At 46.6% G+C, this 13996-nt stretch overlaps 1 protein-coding gene across 1 annotated transcript in view; it reads left to right on the top strand.

Annotated features, from left to right (window-relative positions):
* The first annotated feature begins 69 nt into the window (after nucleotides 1–69).
* Nucleotides 70–13996, top strand: part of C9H1orf21 (chromosome 9 C1orf21 homolog) — a 108396-nt gene continuing 94469 nt past the window's right edge. The window contains exon 1 of the mRNA XM_048313187.1: nucleotides 70–208. The gene's annotated coding sequence lies outside the window, so the exon portion shown is untranslated. The remainder of the gene's footprint in view (nucleotides 209–13996) is intronic.

Raw genomic sequence — 13996 nt, 5'->3', positions numbered from 1 at the left:
TACCCCCGCACCCCGGCTCCTCCCCCGCGGTGACGGCCCCGCGCCCGCCCCGCCCCGCCCCGCCCCGCCCGCTCCCCGAGAGGCCGCTCGGCTCCGCTCTCCTTGCTCAGCTCCGCTCCCCGCCGCCGCACACCGCCCGGGAGCCGCCGTTGCCTGCGCCCGCCGCCTGCTCCGGCCCGGGGGAGCCGCTCCGAGCAGGGCTGCCGAGGTGAGCGCCCGGGGCCAGGGCAGCGTAGGCCGGGGACCGGGGCAAGCTTCCCCGTCCTCCGCGGGGCCGCTCCCGCCGCCGCTTCCTCGCTCCCCTCTCCATTCCCTTATTTCTCGTATCCCGACCCCCCCCCCCGCCCCCCCGCCTCCCGGCCCCCGCCGCCGCCTCCGGCCGATGTTTTATTCATGGCCCGGCGGGCTTTGTGCGGAGCGGGCTCGCCGGGAGCGCCGGACCCGCGGCGGCGGCGGGGAAATGGCTGCGGGTGGGCGGCTCGGAACCCCCCCGGCCCGGCAGCGCCGGGGCCATCGCGCCCGGGGGGCTCGGCTGTGGCTCCGCGGCCGGGGCGGGAACGAACCCTGCGAGCGGCTCTCCGCAGGTTTTTATATGTATAGCTGTATGTCGATATCTGTATCTATTTATCTATGTTCTTTTTTGATGTTCGGCAGCAGCGTATTGCAACACCGACCGCCCGTGCGCCGGGCGGCACTTACACCATCACCGAGTTAACTGTAGATGTCAGACTGTGCATACTCTGGGGTGATGTCAGGTTGGTAATAACGCGCAGAAATGGGAATTCGGTGCGGGCAGACCGTGATGGAGACGGCGCAGAGACCCAGCTGGCGCGGACAGACCCGGCGGAGCTGCTCTTTACCCCGGTGCAGGGCCTGCTGCGGGGGCAGTGCCCCGGCGCGGGCGGAGCGTGGGGGCACTGCGATAATTAGCATTATTTGTGGGTAGCTGCGGACTCGGAGGAGCAGATATTTGTGCCTGGAGCAGAGATACTTGGCTGGTTTTGCCTTACAAAGGTATTCAGGCGTGTGTTGATTAGAGAGTCGGCTGATGCCCCTGTCTTGTCTGCAAGTTGTGCCATAAGGCAGCCTCCTCCGGTATCATCAGTCCAGAGGAGGAATTCTGTTGTGTGCTGTGGAAAGCTGGCTGTGATCAATAGGCAGTGTCATGTTAGCTCCCGATACTGCCTCTTGATTTCTCGCAAGCTGATCATGGACCAGTGAACTAAAGCTGAGAGATGCTGAAACATGTCCCTCAACTTACTCAGTTCCCCCTTCGCCTGCCCTTCACTTTCCCTATCCCCTGGTTCGTTGGATTTCAGTGGAAAAATTCTGGTTCTGAGCCTGTTCAGAGAAATCCGTGTGTTTTGGTTTTGCTTGTCTAACTTGCGTGTTTGATAATAGCTGAATGGCTGAAGATCCCCGTGCACAGGGTCTGGGGGTATTTGCCCTTCTGTACAAGTGAAGTGAACCGATACTGCTTGATGTTGTTTAACCTTGTATTATCTTAGGCATCATATGATGAAGCAGCTTGATTTGTTTAAGGCTTCATGATGATGCAATGCAATAATAATTATAAATCTTCTCATTGTCTGAAGAATCTTTAAATACTACTCTGTCTTGGGAGGTACTTCATGCGTGTTTATTCCCAAGAGGCGCGGGCATGGATGAGCAGGGTTTGATATTAATCACCTTCATTTTGGGGTGGGAGGGTGGGAGCAGTTTGGCACAGGTGCTTTAAGTTGTAATTTACGGGTGTGATGTCATGTGCTAGATAAGCTTTCATAGGATCTGCCATGTAAATTATGGCCTTTGTTTATATACATGCAATTACTTGTTTTGAAAATCCATGCTGTATAGTTTGCTCGCTAGCCTGCGCCAGAGATGTGAATAAGATCCAGCAGAATGTGCTTCAGTTGCGCAATGGAGCTCAGTGGTTGAAAACATTTTGCTTTGCTTTGTGCTTGCAGCCTGCTCCAGGTGCGAAGGTGCTCCATGGCATCCGCACACTGCGATGTGCGTGGTGGTTGGCTGTGAAAGCAGTGGCCAGGTGCTTTGTTTATTTTCTTCTTTCTCCATGATCTAGTATGTTCCGTTCTTCAGAAGAAGCAGGGTGCTGAAATGACTTATTTCAACTAATGTGTGCCGGAGAGACCAGCTTGGTTATTTCAGAATGCTGTGGTTTGTTACGCAATCAGATTAACAAAGATTAAAATGATCATTCAGCTTTGGGTAAATATGATCGATAGAACAGCGTGGATTAGGGTGGCTGTTTACATTGGGCAGATCTGCTGCAGTTGGTGTGTTGCAAATATTGGATGGAAACAGAATGAGTGGACACAGTAATGTACTAAATAAATTTTTAGTAATCTCTTTGGGATTATGATGTACTTACTATCGATTGTCTGTGCTCCAAGAGCTTCTGCAGTGCCTTAGGTGCTGCCTGCATGCATGGGCAAACTTACTTTCAGCTTCATTTAGTTGACAGTCCAAGGCCTCGTCGAACTTCTTTGTGTACAGGTGGTGTACACCTGGGGTGCGGTGCGGGCTCTGGGCTACTGCAGTCCAGGGGTTGGGTCAAGTGAGATGACCAATGCTCAACCGGAAGCTTCCTAAATTAAACAAAAAGTACAATTCCAGCCACATTTGCTGAAGCTGGCAGCTCCTCAACTGGTCCATTATTAGTTGGCCATTTCCTGTTGTCTTGGAGGCAGCGTTGCTTCAGGAGATGTTTTCAAGGCTTGTCTCCCTGAATCTGCTCAGCGAGGAGGTGATGACGAGCGGGCCGCACCTCAAAGATTGTCGCAGGCACCGCTGTGCCGGAGGTGAGACCCTGCCAGGAGAGACAGCAGCTGAGAGGGGAAGGGGCAAGCTGGGATGCGGAGGAAGTATCCAGAGCGTGGGGAGGAGAGGGAGGTGTTGGTCAGCATGGACTTCTCTGTGTGTGTGCAGTGCCTTGCTGGGACCCCCGTCTGCAGCTGCACTGTGGTGGGCTCACCTGGGCTCTGCTGCTATAGTAGTGCATCTGAAAATACAGGATGTGATGGCATCCAGGGTTTGGGGGAAAGGAGGAATAACCAACTCCTGCAGTCAGTTTTCCAGAGGCCTTCGCATTGGTGTGGAGCCTGAGCCCTTCCAATCTTCTTCTCATTTAGGGAAAGGTAAGGGACCCTCAAGGATGCTGCTTTTCCATCCTCTCGCAGGGAATGGAACAGGACTACATTTTGAATACGTGTTCAAAAATACTCTGGAAAGAGCTTATTATTATTGTTATTTATTTTCTTGATGGCTGTGTTTAATTCTATATAACCAGACATGTAATTGCAAAGGGATTTCACAGGCACTTGCAAATGTCTGTCACTGTGCTACTGGCTGCTCTCTGTGCTGTGTAACATCTGTGATAAATGTGTACATAAGCACATTTTGGGTACACTGGAATCTAAAGAGGTACTTTGGGGAATAGGTAATCTTATTAAGGCTGTGTTGTTGTAGGATGTTCAGAAGAGACAGTGTGGAATCAGTAATGTTAAGACTATTTCTTTTACTGTTGCAAGTTTACTTCAGCTCTGATTTATTAACAGGTTGATTTCTTGTCATCTTCAATCTTGTGAATGGAGTAAGAGCAGTTATTCTGTGTCAGACTAGATAGAGGTCTGTCTAGCTCGGTAGCTCTTCTGATGGGACCACTTCCAGGTGCATGGGAAAACTGGAACAGCGACGTTCTCCTCCTTATAAACCCTTATAGCAGTCACTGCTCTAGGAGACCTTTGGGCTGGCAGTTCCAGGGAGGCTTATGTGTTTAATAGCTTCTGATGGATTGTCTTCTCTAGAAAATGTCTTAATTAGTTTTGAAAAACTTCATGTTGTTAGCGTTCACAACCTCCTGTCCTGGTGAACTTCTGGTATAATTGTCCAGTCTGAAAAGGATTCTTTTTTTTTCATTTTACAGTTTGCCATTTGAAGTGCTTGTGATTTTATCTGAATTCTGGAAGAATATATTTCTTTCTAGATTTTCACACAGAAATTAACGATATGTGGGGATGCTTAGAAGGTATGTCAAGATAACTGCTTTATATTTGCAGTGAGGTATAATCCCAGCCCTGTTTACAGTCACCTTTCATGCATAGGTACCATTATGGCTGTCATATTTAGGTGACTGCATGCAAAAAAATGTTCAAATAGAAGAAGTGATTTCTGCAGCTGTACATCCTGGACCTAGACTGGGGTAAGTCTTGATTCAGAACCACTCAGATGACAAAAGAGTTGCTGCAAGCCAAGGAATAACTTCAGCAATGCTGCTGGAAGATTTACCAAAGTAAATCTTTCAAGGCATCTGGTGTAACATTTTAGGGGATGTGGAAGGATGCGGAGAACGGAATTTAAAAGTTGTATTAAAGAGCTTGAAGTTAAGTAATACAGATTCCAATAAGTGCAGCATGATGCAGAAAAAGCGGTGACTCAGTCCCTGAACTGTTCTATAGGTTGGCTTCTACCATGCCATCCTTGACCATTTCAGGAATAGATGGGTGGTAATGAAGTTGTGGTTGAAATTCCACTTTTCTTTTTGTGGCAGGGGAGCAGGATCCTTTGGCTGTGAATTGACCTACAGTATTTGCTTTTGTGCTGGTGGTTCAGGAGTCTGGGTTGCAGGAGCCCTCTGGGTCACAGACTTCTGGATGCTGGTGGTAAAGTTGTGTTTGGTTTATTAAAAGAAGCTCTTCAAAGGTTGGCAATTTATTATTAGAATCATACAATCAAAGAGTATCCTGAGCTGGAAGGGACCCGTCAGGATCCCCTGGCCCTGCAAAGGACACTGCAACAATCCCAGCCTGTGCATCCCTGAGAGCGTTGTCCAAATGCTCCTGGAGCTCTGGCAGCCTTGGGAATGTGCTCATTCCACGGGGAACCTGGTCAGTGCCCTTACTGTGGCAGCCTCCTAAATCCTGTTGATAAAAATGGGTGGAATTTTCATGTTTTTAAAGCAAATAGAAATTCTTCGTCTTGTCATTTCTACTGTTATTTCACCCTTAAGCTTGTAAATTTATGATTAAACTGGGTGGGATTTCAGCCTGATTGCTTACGGGTGGAATAATAGACTGACCAGACAAAGATTTTCTTTTTGTTTTAAAAATAAAGAGGCTTACATAACGATGCTGTACAGAACAACAGTATATGTGTATGGATAAGATCTCTGGAACAGTGTTAATCCGACAGCATCCCTTGCCTGCGTGTCTGCTGTTACTTGTTTCAAAGGAAGGTAATTCTGGAGTGAAAAGATGGCAGTGCCAAGTGATTTAACTGGAGTATTGATCCAGTCCTGAGCAGATTTTAGGCAGCGCTCTGGGTTAGAAATTTGGAGAAACACATTTTCAAACCATTGTAAGCTCCTAATTTGTTATCTGAATAAGAGAAAGCTATTCTTTCGCTTTTTTTGTGGAGCACTGTCTGTCTCCTGGTGTTTTGAGTTGTTTGCTGAGATTCATGTCTTAATGTGTGGCATGTGCTTAGGAAACCTGAGGCCCAGTTTTGGAGAATAAAAAAAACCAAACTAGTGAACATGTCCGAAAGCATCAGGATGGGATCCGAGGCTTTCCTCTTGCTATGAAAGTGGCCTCAGTTTGTTCTCCTTCTGTCTCTATATCTCTAACAGAAAAGCATAGACTTTTTCCGTCAAGTTTGGGAAAAGATAAAGAGCAAGTTCACTTGAAATATATATTTAATAGGGAAAATTTTCCAGGATCTATATATACAGGTGGGCATTTTCCCAAAAGTATGCTAGGTGTTGAGGCCATAAAAATATTGCTGCTAACCAAAATTCCAGCCCTGAATGTATCTATAAATACCGTAGCCTCACCCTTTTGGCTCTGTGAAATGATAAGTAGCTGGAATCATTTCATACATCAGGACATAAAAGGACCTTGGTGAACTTGTGCTTTTATAATAAACAAGGAAAAGTTTGTCCAGGTTGCCCAGTTTATCCACACAAAGACAGCTCTTTGCTTGGGGAGGGGGAGGGCCTTACCTCTTAGACTTTCCTCCTTAGGATTTTTATCTCATCTTGTCCCAAGATTTTATTAATAAAAGCAAAACAAATTTAATGTTTATGCGTGTTAGGCAGACAGAGCTCTGCGTTTTGGAGTCGTGGCTAATTAGATTTGTGGAGCCTGTGCAATTTTGGATATTGGGCAGGGAGATTGTTTTTGCAGGAAGACACAGAGGAAGGAACACAGTGCTCGTATTCCCTTTCTTACAGTGGCAGCAGCATTTTCCAGGCCCTGTGTGGGTTCATGATGTTGGTGTGCTGTTCCTGGGGAAGCAGGCTTGTTGAAGTTCACCTTTGTGTTTGGAGAATTCCTTTTAAATTGCTATTCAGTAAAGCCCTGAGTATCAGATCTTTGCACATCTCCAGTGGAAAACAGTCTGAGGGAAGAATTGGCTCGTAAACCAAAACAAATGCTGTCTTTCTAAGGGCTGGTAATGGGCTGTAAGCCCATTTCTGCTTCAGCTTTGAGGGATGACTAAGATGTTTCTCTGTTCTGGCAATACCCACTTTGGATCCTGCTGCTTAATTTTGTCTGCATGCCTGCTCACCCCAGCTGCATCTTGAAGGGAGCTGATGTGCAGTAAATGCACCGACAGAGTGTGCAGGGGCTGGTCTTTTGTTGCCGATGGATGTGCCCAGCTCCAGGGCGTTCTCTGAGCTGGGGTGTTTCAGGCTGTGGTTCGGCTGCTGAGCATGGCCAGCCATGTGATGCTGAAGGACAGGCTGCTGCTCCTCTCCTCCCAGCACAGCCGTGCCTCTTACGTGCGTGCAGTAGCTGTGGTGTGGTGGATGCCCAGAGGCTCAGCTTTCCCTTCCGAGCCTTTATTTTTGCAGGAATCTGAAATAGCAGAGCTGAAGCTGCTGAATAAGCCTGACTGAATCCAGGGGAGCAGATCTGGCTCTCCCCTTTGCCTGCCACAGAAACGTGGAGAGGAGAAATTCCTGCGAGTACTTCAGGGAATTGTTTGATTAGTGGGTGAAAGGAAAGCCAGACAGGGTTTTCTAATCCCGTCTCTATTTTACCACTCAAAGGTCTAAAGGATATAATTGTTTTTTCTTATGATTTATGTTTTTAAATTACTCCCTAGTTTTCAGGTGTGGGAGTCTATCAGCCAGTGCTACTGAAATGAAAATCAAAACCTCGCGATGAACAAGTTCCTGAGATGATCTCTGTTTAAGAAAATAGTAAGAGGGAGCTGTATTCATTCTGCTTTGGTCATGTTGGATAAGGTATATCTTTGAGATTAAAAAGTCCTGATGCTCATGGGAGGAGGGGAATGCTTCTTTCTTTTGTCTCCAGTGTTGCAGCAGAGATGCGAATTAACCACCAATCAAATTGGATTTGGGCAAGTTTGCCTTTGCTAGGGCAGTGAAAATGTTTTGTTTGGGAGAGCTGCGCAAATTACACCTGCAGGCATTCATACAGAGATAAATCACCCCCTGGCTGCCCCAAATCTTCCTGCTTCAGTCCACAGAAATATGCCAGAGAAGCTTTGGGAATGGCAAGAGTCAGTGAGCATGTTCTGGAGCAGGTTGTGTACAGGCACAGCCCTGAGCAAAGATGTCACAGCGAGGAGTGACTGTGATCCCAGCACAGAGAGGCTCCGTCTGTGGGATGGGCATGTCAGGGTGAGCAGCTCGGAATGTGGGGCTGCTCTGCTGTTCTTCCCCAGTGAGCTGGATTTTCTTGTAACTACCATTCTGCATCTTCGGCATTTTGGCAAGAGAAAGACTGTTTTCTGAAAAATCAAACATTAAAACATGGAATAAGAGGCCTCAGGTTTAGTAACAGCGTTTAGGAGAATAATAAATGCTCAGCCTTGTGAAGCTGCGTTTAGTTGTACATTTATTTGGGGATTTTTTACAAGCATAATGGAAAATTATGCACTCGACTGTTCTCAGGGTTGCCGTGGGATTCAGGGGACCTAATTTCCCTAAGACTATGAAAATCCCAGGCTTTACCGTGTAATTTTTGTTGCCTTTACACTCCTGTGCTAGTCTCTGAGCCTTCTTTCATCCACAGCAAATGCTTGGGTGCTGCAACAGAAATAGTTTAAAAGCCAATGATTTGAGAGAAAAAGAGCTGGAGCTTCTTAGATGTCTGGGGACTGGATGAAGTAGGATTAATCTGGCATTAAGTCAGAAATTTGAGAGAAGCTCGGTCAAGTGACTGGCTGGAGAGAGGGGGGATTCATGAAGTCAAAGTCATTTCTTCAGCCAAAGGGGGATCAGGCTGACATATTTCTGATGGGGTGTTTTGCCTGGCCTCTCCCACAGACTCTGGGTAGCTGTCACATACTTTCTCTGCAATTGCTTGGCATTCTGAGAGCTCATGCCTTAAAAAAAAGACTAGGAGTGAGCAGCTTTCCAGAAGGTCATTGGAAATTTAATGCTACAGTGTAATGAGGTTTGTGAGTTACCTGTAACGCAAATAACAGTGCTGACGAGTTGCTTTTCAATTATTAATTCTTGTACAGTAAGTTGTTGGCCATTAAGATCGGTTGTCTATGCAAAGTGGTTCCATAAAATGCAAATTATTAGTTTCTATGTGGGTCAGAAAACATTGCATACTTGGTGTAACTCTTCTAGTTAAATAGACTCCTTTGCTAAGCAAATAATTTAAGCACTGGTTACCCTCAGCATTGTCAAAAACATACATGAGTTCTTGCTGAGTGTAAATAAAAGGGTTTCAGCTTTGAATGATGACTGCAGGATTTGGCTTAAAAGCTATTTTTGGGCCACAGGCACAGCCCAAAGCCGGGGGATGTACGTGGCTCCGCTCCTGGAATGGCGTCAGGATGGAGGATGACTAAGTCACCCCTGCAACTTCCTCATTGCTCCAGAAAGGTGGTGATTTATTGCAGCTCTGTGTCAGCAGTAAATCGCCGTCCACTCGCGCTGATTCAGCCACCCAATGTAGCTGGGAGTTAGGGATGTGCCCCAGGTCCCTCCCAGCTCCTTCCCACCCAGCAGCTGCCGAGGGTGGAAACAGGGCCATCGCCCTTCCTGCCCCGTGTCCGAGCGCCAGCCAGGCCACGGATCCTGTCCTTATGGATACATGGGATCGGGATGGCGTTCCTGCCGAGTCAGGGAAGATTGGCAAAGCCTCAGGGCTCTGGGCTTCTGAAGGTGCTGAGGTTGAAGCAATAGCAAATGTGGCAGAATCAGCACAGTGATGTTGCTGCTCGGTGAAAAATTGGTCCAAACCGTTCCAGGCCCTGCCCTGGTGTTCCTTTGTAGGCAGAACAGGTTAGGCAGCAGCACAGGACTGGAGAGACTACACAAAACAAGGGGGAGTTCACTGAAGGTGTTCATTAAGTGTGATGAGTCGAGGGTTCTTGTTTCTCTGGGGTTTACAGTGCCTTCCGTGCACGAGGACGGATTTCTTTGCTCTCATTTTGATGAGTAAGGCACGTAGTTGTTTTACTGCTGCCTTTTCCCTCCTGCCCACCTTCCAAAAGAAAGCCCAAGGTGCAAACCCCCACTAGTCTATAAAGACCTGATTTTGAAATAAAACGCTTCATTTCAGGTACGGGAATGATCTGGCTGTGATGGAGACTGATGGCAGTGCCTCCTCTCATCCACCCTGCTCTCCCAAGAGCCGGTGCTGTCCTGGGAAAGCACATGAAGAACCTGCTTGCTCGCTCTTGTTGTCACGGCCCTTATCTCTTTAGTGGAGAGTAAATAACCAGGATAATTGTTGTGTTCCTGTATGTTTTGCACCCTAAGCTAAATGCAGGAGAAACAACTCTTTTTTAGGGCATTTTTGCATCATCCTGTGCTTTGAAAAGGCACAAAAAGGCTGTTGTTGGCCATAATCAGCATCAGCTGCTTCCCAAGGTGTTATCTCACCAAGCAGGAGGCAAGTTTTGATGCAGTCTTGGTCAGAGGCAGAGGTGAATTAACCATGCCATAAGGATAAGGAAATTATGCCTCATAATCTGTGGGCTCTTCTAGCATGTGGGGTCAGCTCCACTTTTGATCTTGGTTGTGACTGAATATCCTCAGGAATAAAATCGGCAAGTAGGAGTGGAGGCAGCCCTGAAGACTTCTGGATTTCTCTTTCATGGTTACTACCTGGTGAATGTCACTGTCTGGTTTGCTGATGGATTCTTTTGATGAGTAAATTGGTGAGCTCTCTATTTTTTTAAGTGTTCAATTTCCCATTCTTTTTTCCTTGTCTATAGTTTTCCATTCCTTACCTGCTGCCATCTCCCCTGGCATGCTATGAACATGCCTGAATTTTTGCGTTGAAATGGTTTTATTGCTTTCAAAATACTGAGTGTGACTGGGTGTAAAAATGAAAATAGCATGTGAGCTTCAGCCTGCTGCTTCAGTGCCAGTGAAATCAAACTCCATGAGTTAGCATCCATATCCATAAGGTGTTTTCCAAGTGCAGACTAAGCTGAGGTGCTGACTGTGGGAACGCTGACCAGTGTTGAGGGGGAAAAACCCCAGCACTGGAGGAGTGCAGGGACCTTTCTGTATCATCAGACTGCAGGACTGGTTTTGGGCCTTGATTTAAATGTCAAAGGAGTGATGGAAAGCAGAAGATGGGAATGACTGGCTCTTAAGGTAGTATGTGCTTGTTGGTGGTAGGGGTTGGAAGCTGTCTCCAGTCTCCAGTTCTTCATCCCTACCTGGTCATTAGCCACCAGGTTGAGTAGGTTGGAGGATCTGAGCTGCTCTAGGACGAAGTTTAAAACTGCTGGAAATTACAGCAGGCTCAGGGGCAGCACCTTAGACCTTCAGTTGTTTGTACTTACCTGGAAACGTAGGAGTGCTGTGTTCATCTGTCTTTGGCAGTTCCCCTAGTTTCTGTCCTGTTTGCTGCTTTGTTTTAGGGAATATTGGGGAAAAAAGAGAACAAGCATGCACTGGTAAAATGGCTTCAAAGCCTGTGATAAGGAGGAGAAGGTGTACGTGCTTCCAGATATTGCTGGAATAGGAGACAAATTACATGGGGTAGGGAATGGTGCACCGGGATGGGAGTTGGGAGATCACAGCTCCTTTTCCCAGGGGGCTGTGGAGCTGCTGTGATGGGAGTTGCCCATCCAGGCTCTCTGCAGCCACAGCAATGTCTTTGTGATAAGACTTTGAGCTTGTTCTGTGCTTTGCTATCACAAAAATAAAAACTGGCTCTTTTTCTCACCTTTGAAGTGAGGTTTTTTGGGTTTTGTTTTCTTTTTTTTTTTAACAGAGTGAAATCTGGATTATTTTTCAAAATCCTTTGATTAACTTGAACCTCCTTAGCTTAATTCTGTTCTCATAACAGATTTGCTTGTCAAATACTATTTTTAAGTTCAGAATTACAATGGAGAGTATTTCCTCTTGCTGCCTATGACAAGTACTAATGCTCAGAGTACAGTCCTGGGACTGGGGTGTGCATCCCTATTTCCTGATGATTTTGAAGCTTCACCCGCCTCTGCAGGGTGAAGTGCTGCTGGACTGCAGGGTTGTATTGCTAATAACTGTAAACAACAGTTCTGACTCATTAGTCATGGAAGACAGAAGTACAATCAAATATTGTGGCTATGTTAATTTGTTTACAAATAGGAAAATTTATGTAAATAGCAGTGTAGATGAGGTTTAGCACATGTCTTTTCTGGTTGCCCTCTTTAGAAGGTGTATGGCTCCCCTGCACGTCTGGCATTTGGTTGTCCCCCAACTTCAGCTCCCCATCACTTTTCTACAGTCCCTGCCTACCTTATACAGACTCTAGTCTTCAGGTACCTTGGGCTTAGCATGCGTTAAAAGTTAACATCTAGGAAGAAGTTCCGAGTAGTGGTTGGCCTCCATGAAGCCCAACAAAGGAGGTATTCACAGATGTTTATAACTATGGCCTGGGTTGGAAGGCCATGCTATATCATTCCAACCCCTGGAATAGCAGGGACACCTTCCACTACGCCAGGTTGCTCCAAGCCTCATCCAGCCTGGCCTTGGGTATTTTATGTTGGCTGACTCTTCATTTTGGGGTAAAGGCAGCGCCTGAGCATGTTGTGTCTGTATTGTCACCATCCAGAGCTGGTGTCAATAACCAGAAAAATGACGTGGAGGGTGGGAATATAATGTTTGTAAATGTAATAAACAAGGAGGTGGCAAGGTGGAGGGCTGAGATGGGATGTGAAGAGCTAAACAGCTGATGGCATGGGGCTGGAAATGTGAGCAAGAGAAACTGAGGCACAGCCTAGCAAAACCAAAAGGAGGCACTTGCTGTTGGAAATTGTGTAAGGGCACACATGTGCTTTGCATTGCTGTCTCAAGGCATGTGGTCGGGAGCAGAAATGATCAAATGTTTCTTTCCCCTGTCCTTCATACAGTGTGTGCTATGAATAAAAGCTTTCTGAGTGAGTGCTCAGGGCCAGAGCTGCTTTTTGTAGGTTGCCATGGCTTGTGTTGCTTTTCCTTTTTGTTCACCCTTCTCTCCTAATGGGTGACATGCAGTTGGGCTGGATCCAGACAGAAAATTTGTCACTTGAATCATGCTGAACAGCACCACTAGGTATGGGCAAGGCAGAAGAGGAAAGATTCAGTCAGGGTTTTTCTTCAATTCTGAAATATTAAAGATCAGCCAAAAAGCTTGTAAATATTCCAGTTGTGAGCTGCAGTGATTCTGCTTAATGTGCTTTACTGATCTTCCTGTCATCTCTTCCAGGGGGAAATGTTAATATTCCACTTAGAAGCAGTATTTCTTTTGATCTTTGGCTGCACCCCTTGTTTGTTCCCTAAACCTTCTCTCTTTCTACCACAAACCACTTAGATAACTGGTGTTACAGGAAAATAATCACCACTTGTGTTAGTTCCCTGATTCTCAGTGGTGCTGATTTGTATTCTGGGATTTGATTGCAAGACAGACAAGTAGATAAGTATGTAAAAGGCAAAGCAACAGCAACAAGAAAGAAATTGTATTTGATTGAAATCCATTTCTCTACAGCGCCTTAACTATAGCTGATTGGGTGTGTGGTTCTGGGGGAGAACTGATGGTATGGGTGAAATTTAATGGATGAGCCTTCACTTGTTAAACTTGGGATGGGGCTTCATGGAAGAAACCAGTCTCATCATGGCATGGACACATTGTTGGGAAAGAGGGAGCACTGGCTGTGGTAATACAGTGATCTGTAATTCCAGTAGCTTTGGCTGGTTAAAGACCCTGCTCTGTAAATGGAGGCTTGTTGCTATTTCTGTTTTATGTCCCCACCCGAGCTGTGTGGTGTTGCAGTGACCTGCAAAAGCCAGAGCAGCACGAATTTCTGTGCAGTTTCGTGTTGCCACTTGTGCTGGCGCATGGGATGTTTGACAGGAGAGGTCCTGGCAGGACACCAAGGAGCAGGAGCTGGCTTGTCAGCAGAGGTAATGGAGGGAAGGCAGGAAGCCGATGCAGCAGGGCTTCGTGTCCAGGACAAAAAGCTCCAGTGCTGGTTTTGGGCAGGGAAGATCATTTGTATCTGCAAAGTCTTAGGCAACATAAAGTTGTTCCATGGGGGTCTTCTTTGTTGGCTTAATATTTTAAGGTGTTTCTAAAAAGCTCCTAAGAAATTCCTTGGTTAACTTTGCTTCAGAGTCAAAAGGATGTTATTATGGAGTTTCTTCTCACCAGCACTAGCGCCATTTCCCATTTCCTCTTCTTATATTTGCCCTCACCACATTCATTACCAGTTGTGTTGTGTTGGTGCAATGAAACCCCAGATGAGATCAAATGTTGTTCTGGGAAGTGCAGTCATGCCTTTCAGCAAGGGGATTGGCTTCCCAAAGCTCACAAGGTGGGCAAGAGGAAGGAACAGGGAGATGGACAGGAGAGCCCAACAAGTTATGCCATAATGATCAGTCCATGCTGACTTGCTGTGTTGCACTTCTGCAACTTCAGTGACTCTTTGAAGAGAAAAGAGTTGCCCCTGTACTTGGGTTGGGGTAGGAGAGAGTGTTACTACCTGGTGGTTTCTGTATTCCTACACTGTT

The sequence above is a fragment of the Corvus hawaiiensis genome, chromosome 9 (assembly GCF_020740725.1).
Source record: "Corvus hawaiiensis isolate bCorHaw1 chromosome 9, bCorHaw1.pri.cur, whole genome shotgun sequence".
Classification (NCBI taxonomy): domain Eukaryota; kingdom Metazoa; phylum Chordata; class Aves; order Passeriformes; family Corvidae; genus Corvus; species Corvus hawaiiensis.
Note: the sequence above shows the minus strand (reverse complement) of the source record. Positions and strands in the feature narration are given on the sequence as shown.